This window comes from Nymphaea colorata, chromosome 1, assembly GCF_008831285.2.
Source record: "Nymphaea colorata isolate Beijing-Zhang1983 chromosome 1, ASM883128v2, whole genome shotgun sequence".
Taxonomy (NCBI): domain Eukaryota; kingdom Viridiplantae; phylum Streptophyta; class Magnoliopsida; order Nymphaeales; family Nymphaeaceae; genus Nymphaea; species Nymphaea colorata.
Window position 1 is genome coordinate 32,470,986 of NC_045138.2, and position 10,812 is coordinate 32,481,797.

Below are 10,812 nucleotides of genomic sequence, written 5' to 3' on the forward strand. Positions count from 1 at the left end.
GGATGAGACCTCTAATCCGTATCATATTATATATCCAAATCTTGAGTCCAACATCCCAGACCGGATTAGGTGAGACCTCTGATCTTGACCAATTTTTCGAATCCCAAATCCAACATCCCAAACCGGATTGGATGAGACCTCTAATCCGTATCATATATATATTGAAAATCTTGAATCCAACATCCCAGACCAGATCAGGTGAGACCTCTGATCTGACCATTTGTCGAAATCCCAAATGCAACATCCCAAACCGGACTGGATGAGGCCTCTAATCCGTATCATATATTAAGTTTAAAATCCAACGTCCTAGACCGTTTAAAATCAGACTTCTATTTTAATTCTTAGGATGGAATCCCAAATTCCAGTTGATTAGGTGAGATCTATGTTCTAGCTGGTTGTTCAAAATCTTGAGTCCAACATCCCAGACCGGATTAGGTGAGAGCTCTGATCTTGACCATTTTTTCGAAATCCCAAATCCAACATCCCAACCGGATTGGATGAGACCTCTAATCCGTATCATATATATATCCAAAATCTTGAGTCCAACATCCCAGATCGGATCAGGTGAGACCTCTGATCTTGACCATTTTTTCGAAATCCCAAATCCAACATCCTTGACCATTTTTTCGAAATCCCAAATCCAACATCCCAACCGGATTGGATGAGACCTCTAATCCGTATCATATATATATCCAAAATCTTGAGTCCAACATCCTTGACCGGATTGGATGAGACCTCTAATCCGTATCATATATATATCCAAAATCTTGAGTCCACATCTCAGACCGGATCAGGTGAGACCTCTCATCTTGACCATTTTTTTCGAATCCCAAATCCAACATCCCAAACCAGATTGGATGAGACCTCTAATCGGTATCATATATATAATGAAAATCTTGAATCCAACATGTCAGACCAGTCTCAAATGCAACATCCCAAACCGGATTGGATGAGACCTCTAATCCGTATCATATATATAAGTTTAAAATCCAACGTCCTAGACAATTTAAAATCAGACTTCTATTTTAATTCTTAGGATGGAATCCCAAATTCCATTTGATAAGGTGAGATCTATGTTCTAGCTGGTTGTTCAAAATCTTGAGTCCAACATCCCAGACCGGATCAGGTGAGACCTCTGATTTTGACCATTTTTTTGAAATCCCAATCCAACATCCCAAACCGGATTGGATGAGACCTCTAATCGTATCATATATATATCCAAAATCTTGAGTCCAACATCCCAGACCGGATCAGGTGAGACCTCTGATCTTGACCATTTTTTCGAAATCCCAAATCCAACATCCTAAACCAGATTGGATGAGACCTCTAATCCGTATCATATATATATTGAAATTCTTGAATCCAACATCTCAGACCAGTCTCAAATGCAACATCCTAAACCGGATTGGATGATACCTCTAATCCGTATCATATATATAAGTTTAAAATCCACGTCCTAGACCATTTAAAATCAGACTTCTATTTTAATTCTTAGGATGGAATCCCAAATTCCATTTGATAAGGTGAGATCTATGTTCTAGCTGGTTGTTCACATCTTGAGTCCAACATCCCAGACCGGATCAGGTGAGGACCTCTGATCTTGACCATTTTTTTGAAATCCCAAATCCAACATCCCAAACCGGATTGGATGAGCCCCCTAATCCGTATCATATATATATCCAAAATCTTGAGTCCAACATCCCAGACCGGATCAGGTGAGACCTCTGATCTTGACCATTTTTTCGAAATCCCTAATCCAACATGCTTGACCATTTTTTCGAAATCCCAAATCCAACATCCCAAACCGGATTGGATGAGACGTCTAATCCGTATCATATATATATCCAAAATCTTTAGTCCAACATCCCAGACCGGATTAGATGAGACCTCTAATCCGTATCATATATATATCCAAAATCTTGAGTCCAACATCCCAGACCGGATCAGGTGAGACCTTTGATCTTGACCATTTTTTCGAAATCCCAAATCCAACATCCCAAACCGGATTGGATGAGACCTCTAATCCGTATCATATATATGTTGAAAATCTTGAATCCAACATCCCAGACCAGATCAGGTGAGACCTCTGATCTTGACCATTGGTCGAAATCCCAAATGCAACATCCCAAACCGGAATGGATGAGACCTCTAATCCGTATCATATATATAAGTTTAAAATCCAACGTCCTAGACCATTTAAAATCAGACTTCTATTTTAATTCTTAGGATGGAATCCCAAATTCCATTTGATAAGGTGAGATCTATGTTCTAGCTGGTTGTTCAAATCTTGAGTCCAGCATCCCAGACAGGATCAGGTGAGACCTCTGATCTTGACCATTTTTTCGAAATCCCAAATCCAACATCCCAAACCGGATTGGATGAGACCTCTAATCCGTATCATATATATATCCAAAATCTTGAGTCCAACGTCCCAGACCGGATCAGGTGAGCCCTCTGATCTTGACCATTTTTTTCGAAATCCCAAATCCAACATCTCAAACTGGATTGGATGAGACCTCTAATCCGTATCATATATATATCCAAAATCTTGAGTCGAACATCCCAGACCGGATCAGGTGAGACCTCTCATCTTGACCATTTTTTCGAAATCCCAAATCGAACCTCCCAAACCGGATTGGATGAGACCTCTAATCCGGATCATATATATATTGAAAGTCTTGAATCCAACATTGTAGACCTGATCAGGTGAGACCTCTTATCTTGACCATTGCTCGAAATCCCAAATGCGACATCCAAAACCGGATTGGATGAGACCTATAATCCGTATCATATATATAAGTTTAAAATCCAACGTCCTAGACCATTTAAAATCAGACTTCTATTTTAAATTTTAGGATGGATCCCAAATTCCATTTGATAAGGTGAGATCTATGTTCTAGCCGGTTGTTCAAAATCTTGTATCATATATATATCCAAAATCTTGAGTCCAACATCCCAAACCGGATTGGATGAAACCTCTAATCCGTATCATATATATATTGAATATCTTGCATCCAACATCCCAGACCAGATCAGGTGAGACCTCTGATCTTGACCATTGGTCGAAATTCCAATGCATCATCCCAAACCGGATTGGATGAGACCTCTAATCCGTAGCATATATATAAGTTTAAAATCCAACATCCTAGTCCATTTAAAATCAGACTTCTATTTTAAATCTTAGGATGAAATCCCAAATTCCATTTGATAAGGTGAGATCTATGTTCTAGCTGGTTGTTCAAAATCTTGAGTCCAACATCCCAGACCGGATCAGGTGAGACCTCTGATCTTGACCATTTTTTGGAAATCCCAAATCCAACATCCCAAACCGGATTGGATGAGACCTCTAATCCGTATCATATATATATCCAAAATCATGAGTCCAACATCCCAGACCGGATCAGGTGAGACCTCTGATCTTGATCAATTTTTCGAAATCCCAAATCCAACATCTCAAACCGGATTGGATGAGACCTCTAATCCGTATCATATATATATTGAAAATCTTGAATCCAACATCCCAGACCAGATCAGGTGAGACCTCTGATCTTGACCATTGGTCGAAATCCCAAATGCAACATCCCAAACCGGATTGGATGAGACCTCTAATCCGTATTATATATATAAGTTTAAAATCCAGCGTCCTAGACCATTTAAAATCGGACTTCTATTTTAAATCTTAGGATGGAATCCCAAATTCCATTTGGCAAGCCGGACTAGATTGGACCTCTCATCTATCTCTTATATTAAAATTTCAAATCCCGTCTCATATATTTGATCACATGAAACAAATGGGTGGCTTTTTGATTTCCTGTAAATTCTTTTCACATCCCTTAGGAGTTTTTGAAATCACTTGAAGAATATTACTTTGTCTAGATAGATCTTCGAATCTTCTCAATTCCTTTTATTTGATTTAAAATATTTCCTAAATGCTTGTCAAATTCTCAAAGTTTTTCAATGCACTTTTCCATTTTGATGTTTGTTGGTTATAGTGGATTGAATGAATTTTTAAAATGATTTTAAGCGTGGTGTAAAGTAGAGGTTCGAGTTTTAAAGTTCAAAATCCAATCCAGCATTTGGGACTGTAGAAAACTAGACCTCCAATCAGAAGCTTTGGTCTAAATCCTGCATGCAACATCCTAGACCGGATCAGTGCTGACCTCTGATTCAATCATTAGCTCCGAATCCCTAATTCAACTCATACCAGATCAGGTTAGACCTCTGATCTTTTTCTTGGATGCAAACCCTAAATCAAACGTCATTGAACTGATACAAAATGTTTATGAATCTTTGAAATCATTTCCAGTTTTATAAATCTTTGAAACCACTCTCTAAGTTTTCCAAAATTTTGTAAATTGACTTCAAATTCTTATTATTGATTTTCTTGGAATTTTCTCAATTTCACCAGAGATCTTCAATTTTTTTGGATTTGATTTCGCACTTCTCTTAAATCATTGCTAAATTCTCAAGTTTGTAAATGCACCTTTCAACTTTTAGGTTTCTAAATTCCATGGGATTGTATGTATACTCAAAGCGATTTTAAACGTGGTCTAGACTTGGGTTAATATTTTAAAATTCACATCCACATTCAAAATATACATTCGACATCCTAGTCCGGATAAGGTGAGATCTATGTTCTAGCTGGTTGTTCAAAATCTTAAGTCCAACATCCCATACCGGATCAGGTGAGACCTCTGATCTTGACCATTTTTTCGAAATCCCAAATCCAACATCCCAAACCGGATTGGATGAGACCTCTAATCCGTATCATATATATATTCAAAATCTTGAATCCAACATCCCAAACCAGATCAGGTGAGACCATTGGTCAAAATCCCAAATGCAACATCCCAAACCGGATTGGATGAGACCTTTAATCCGTATCATATATATAAGTTTAAAATCCAACGTCCTAGACCATTTAAAATCAGACTTCTATTTTAAATCTTAGGATGGAATCTCAAATTCCATTTGGCAAGCCGGACTAGATCGGACCTCTTATCTATCTCTTATATCAAAATTTCATATCCCGTCTCATATATTTGATCACATGAAACAGATGGGTGGCTTTTTGATTTCCTGTAAGTTCTTTTCACATCCCTTAGGAGTTTTTGAAATCACTTGAAGAATATTACTTTGTCTATATAGATCTTCGAATCTTCTCAATTCCTTGTATTTGATTTAAAATATTTCCTAAATGCTTGTCAAATTCTCAAAGTTTTTCAATGCACTTTTCCATTTTGATGTTTGTTGGTTATAGTGGATTGAATGAATTTTTAAAATGATTTTTAGCGTGGTGTAAAGTAGAGGTTCGAGTTTTAAAGTTCAAAATCCAATCCAGCATTTGGATTTGATTTCACACTTCTCTTAAATCATTGCTAAATTCTCAAGTTTGTAAATGCACCTTTCAACTTTTAGGTTTCTAAATTCCATTGGATTGTATGTATACTCAAAGCGATTTTAAACATGGTCTAGACTTGGGTTAATATTTTAAAATTCACATCCACATTCAAAATATACATTCGACATCCTAGACCGCATAAGGTGAGATCTGTGTTCTAGCTGGTTGTTCAAAATCTTGAGTCCAATATCCCAGACCAGATCAGGTGAGACCTATGATCTTGACCATTTTTTCGAAATCCCAAATCCAACATCCCAAACCGGATTGGATGAGACCTCTAATCCGTATCATATATATATTCAAAATCTTGAATTCAACATCCCAAACCAGATCAGGTGAGACCTCTGATCTTGACCATTGATCAAAATCCCAAATGCAACATCCCAAACCGGATTGGATGAGACCTTTAATCCGTATCATATATATAAGTTTAAAATCCAACGTCCTAGACCATTTAAAATCAGACTTCTATTTTAAATCTTAGGATGGAATCCCAAATTCCATTTGGCAAGCCGGACTAGATCGGACCTCTTATCTATCTCTTATATCAAAATTTCATATCCCGTCTCATATATTTGATCACATGAAACAGATGGGTGGCTTTTTGATTTCCTGTAAATTCTTTTCACATCCCTTAGGAGTTTTTGAAATCACTTGAAGAATATTACTTTGTCTATATAGATCTTCGAATCTTCTCAATTCCTTGTATTTGATTTAAAATATTTCCTAAATGCTTGTCAAATTCTCAAAGTTTTTCAATGCACTTTTCCATTTTGATGTTTGTTGGTTATAGTGGATTGAATGAATTTTTAAAATGATTTTTAGCGTGGTGTAAAGTAGAGGTTCGAGTTTTAAAGTTCAAAATCCAATCCAGCATTTGGATTTGATTTCACACTTCTCTTAAATCATTGCTAAATTCTCAAGTTTGTAAATGCACCTTTCAACTTTTAGGTTTCTAAATTCCATTGGATTGTATGTATACTCAAAGCGATTTTAAACATGGTCTAGACTTGGGTTAATATTTTAAAATTCACATCCACATTCAAAATATACATTCGACATCCTAGACCGCATAAGGTGAGATCTGTGTTCTAGCTGGTTGTTCAAAATCTTGAGTCCAATATCCCAGACCAGATCAGGTGAGACCTATGATCTTGACCATTTTTTCGAAATCCCAAATCCAACATCCCAAACCGGATTGGATGAGACCTCTAATCCGTATCATATATATATTCAAAATCTTGAATCCAACATCCCAAACCAGATCAGGTGAGACCTCTGATCTTGACCATTGGTCGAAATCCCAAATCCAACATGCCAAAGGGGATTGGATGAGACCTCTAATCCATATCATATATATAAGTTTAAAATCCAACGTCCTAGACCATTTAAAATCAGACTTCTATTCTATAGGTTCCAAAGTTGGATCATCTAATAGCTTAGGCGTATATGCAGTGTGTAATGCAGATTTTTTCTCCATTTTGCGGTTTATTTTATCTGCTTTTGCAGTGTTATATAGACTTTCTAACTTTTTCAAATCATTGCGCAGAAAACATAAATTTCTCTTTCTAATAACAAGTTAGTGCTTTGCTTTGCATATGAATCAATTTTGTGCCCATGGTTGAATTCTCGTGCATGCGCACTTCCTCTCCAGTAGATTTCATGCATACATAATTTTGGGTTCAAAGCACGTTGGTAGCTTCTCTCGCTTTCCTTCTACTATCTCGACTCTGCCCAGCTGCGTTCGAGAATAGAAAGGGGAAATGAAGAAGAAAGAGTGATTACCCACCAAATTAGGACAAACCCCAACACCAACAGGGGGATTACTTTCGTTACCTTTTTCATAAAAGTCGGATCACCCTAACACACACACACACACACACACACACATATATATATATATGAAGGGTGATACAAGTGGGGCCTCATAGTAAGTGGATCCAGGTCCCCTACTCTTAGTCATACTATATTATCGTCATTTACATTTCAAGACTTCATATCAGGGGTACTATCAGTCACCCTTCCCTCAAACCTTAACGTGTCCTCAAGGTGTTAACTCTGGAAGGCATTGGTGCACTTGTTGAGTGTTTTCCCAACTGGGATAGTGTGCGTCATCTCCTTGCCGCTCCACTATCTCTTGGACTACAGACTTGCTCTTTGGACTAAACACCCTAAATGGAAATAGAGAACGTCTTCTGAGACATTCTTTCTGCCCTTTCAGGAACACCCTTGGTTTAATAGTGACAAAAATGGAGACACTTTTCTTTTCTTATAAGCGAGAATGGTATTTGCTTTGTGGCTTTGGGTTAAACATATTTCACACTTAACACAAAAACACAAGCACGTACAGACAGACACACATACGAGCAAATATGAGAATTAAGTAAATTGATTTAATGCTTCTAATTGTTTTGATTGATTGCTCACAAGGTGTTACATGCAAAGTTATTTTTGTTTTGCTTTTATGATTTATGAATTATCATTTTTTTTAAGATGAAAGATTTATGATGTTACGTCTATTGGGATTATATTTTTCAGTCTATTACATTGGAGTTTTCAGCCTATTTGTGTTGGATTTTTTAATTTATTGTGCCTTGGCTTTTTGTTGGTTGTTTTGTTTCTGTCCCATCAGAAACCCTGTCCGTTAGAAACTGAGCTATGCATTCTGTCGGTTAGAAACTCTTCCGTTTTTATTTTTAGATTTTCTGTGCCTTGTAATAGTTAATGCGTTATGTATATTTTTTATATTTTTTTAATGTCTGTGGAATCCATGTTTTGTACATATCTCTTCGGCTGAAGACAGATTTTTTAGTGCCATGTTTTGTTTCTATAGAAGTGGTTAATAGTATAACATGATAACTTAATAATAGTTAGTATTTCATACTTTATAGACGTGAGATTCAATGTTTGAAGAATAAATATTCTGCTGTTGTGCATAGCTATTCATTCCGTGGTAGCAACTGAGCGGATAGTCATGTATCGGGAAAGATTTGCCGGAATGTACTCTGCACGTGCCTATTCACTGGCACAGGTTGGAAAAAATTACTACTCTAGTTTAAAATCTTATTGTTATGCCCATATATGTCACCTCTTCCAAGAATCATATGTTTTTCAGTTTAAGAATCACTTGTATTCCTGGTGGTGGGTTGGGGTACAGATGTAAATACAGTAGATGTAGCTATTGCCTCATCCAACTAGTCAGGAACAGGCTGTCAGTCATAGATAAAGGATTCAATGTACATAATTTTATCAAATCCAATTGCTCGAAAGGATTCAATGTACATAATTTTATCAGATCCAATTGCTTGATATAATTGATTTTGAAGATCCACTGGATTTGATAAAATGGTTGTACAAATGGTAGCGATTGATCACTTTTTCCATATAATGAATTTCTTGAGTATGAAAATTCGAAGTTGGGTTCAAGTTGGACATCAGATAACATCTAACGTTTTATCCATAGTGGTGGAAATAGATGCAGGAAAATACCAAGAAAAAAAATTATTTCAACTGAATTTCTATTTCATCTGTATGAATGCAGGTCGCCATCGAAATTCCTTGTGCATTGATCCAAGCTGTTACATTTTGGATTATCACATACCCTTCAGTTGGTTATTACTGGTCTGCTTATAAGATCTTATGGTACATCTTTTTGCTATTTTCTATGCTCATCTTGGGATGCTGGTGGTCTCATTAACTCCAAACGCTCAAATTGCTGCTATCCTGCAATCTGTTTTCAACACATTACTGACTCTCTTTTCTGGCTTCCTGATATCTGGAAAAGTAAGAATAGATTTGTGCTTTTGCTTTTCTGGATGTCGTTATAGAATACTTCTGGATTCTTGCTCAACATTAATTAGTTTGCTTTCTGAAAAAGGGTCTGGAAATGGCTCCAGTAGAGCTTGATCTATAAACAACTATTGCTCGTCTATCTTGGGCAAGCAGCAAATTCATGTACTCTAGGAAGTAGTCATTCAGAGTTGCATCGTATTCAATGCATCCAACATCTACTCAGAGTACCCAACCTAGTGATAATCAAAGGACATGCTTTCACTAAACTCATTTTAGGTGGCAGATCACTCTTGATCCAAGGAATGAGCTAAAAGACATTTCTAACCCATGCATGATGGGTGAAGCAATTAAGATGTGGTAGGGTAAAAAAGGCTGCTCCTTGATGCTTGTAGAAGATCATCTGAAACCTCATCACATCAGGCAAACAATCGCATACTGAGAATAGCCTCAAAAGCCTGAAGCTTGCTTATACTGGTGCAGGATATGTCCCATCATGACTAATGTTTATCTGACTAATTACACAAGTAACTAATTAACCTCGGATGTGACCTTTAAGAAAGAAAATAGTTATGGGATTGTGCTAATATTCACTAATGAGGTCAACTCTTTTCTGATACAGCAAATTCCAAAGTGGTGGATATGGCTATACTGGATGACCCCTTCAAATTGGACTATCCGTGGACTTTTTACATCACAGTATGGTGACATAGACAAGGTGATTGACGTATTTGGAGAAAAGAAGGCAGTTAGTTTGTTCCTGAAAGATTATTTTGGCTTTCCGCATGATCAGTTGGGCGTTGTGGCAGTTGTTCTCATCGCATACGCTGTTGCCTTCGCTTCTTTGTTTGCTTATTGTATATCTAAGCTTAATTTTCAGAGAAGATGATTAGATTTATGTTCACTCAATTTATCTCAGCTAATATAGAACAGCTCGACTGCTTACATTCTTGTCTTTGAGAAGATTAGGTACCTAAGCTTCAGCTAAACAATGGCAATGACCTCAACTATCAACAATATCGGATGTGTGTGTATTTCGGCCAACCGACGTTCTACGAGTTTTATGATTGTTTGACCAGATCCCACCCTCTGTTTTTCTGATTTGACTTGATGAGTTCGGGCGGTCAAACTTGAGTTTGAAAAAGGATGGGAAACTCAATAATGTGTCGATTGGATTTTATGGCCCCTCAAATTCTCAATCAATTTAAACCCGTTGGTTTTAATGTAAATCAAAATTGGTGAGCACCTTGTATAAATCTAAAAGTATATATTTTGGGTTTGTACATTTGGATAGACAAAAGTAATTTTTAGATGTTTAAATATGAAATGCATGGGCTAATGGCTTTCAATGCTTTCTATTAAAGATGTATGACAGACCAAGTCTTACAAAAATAGATTGCATCTGATATAGTTTTTGTTTTCCTAAGCAAGCAGATAAAAACGTGATAAATAGTTAATATTAAGACATAATAAATTTGCAGGTTCCAATTCAGCCGATTGCATATGATCCGAGTATCCTTGCAAACTCACTTGCCGGGCACCTGTAGGCCCCATCTGGTTTCAGGAAAAAGAGGGATTTATTCATATCTAACTGTCGACGTGAAGAAGAAGAAGGCAAGCAG

At 36.9% G+C, this 10,812-nt stretch overlaps 1 long non-coding RNA gene across 2 annotated transcripts; it reads left to right on the plus strand.

Annotated features, from left to right (window-relative positions):
* Positions 1–3,082: 3,082 nt before the first annotated feature.
* LOC116250678 (uncharacterized) lies at positions 3,083–10,141 on the plus strand. 2 transcript variants are annotated; one of them, XR_004171470.2, is made up of 3 exons: positions 3,106–8,432; positions 8,943–9,184; positions 9,813–10,141. It is a non-coding gene; the product is annotated as an uncharacterized LOC116250678 (long non-coding RNA). The 2 variants fall into 2 exon arrangements; XR_007572295.1 differs by having other exon boundaries at positions 3,083–9,184.
* Positions 10,142–10,812: the final 671 nt, after the last annotated feature.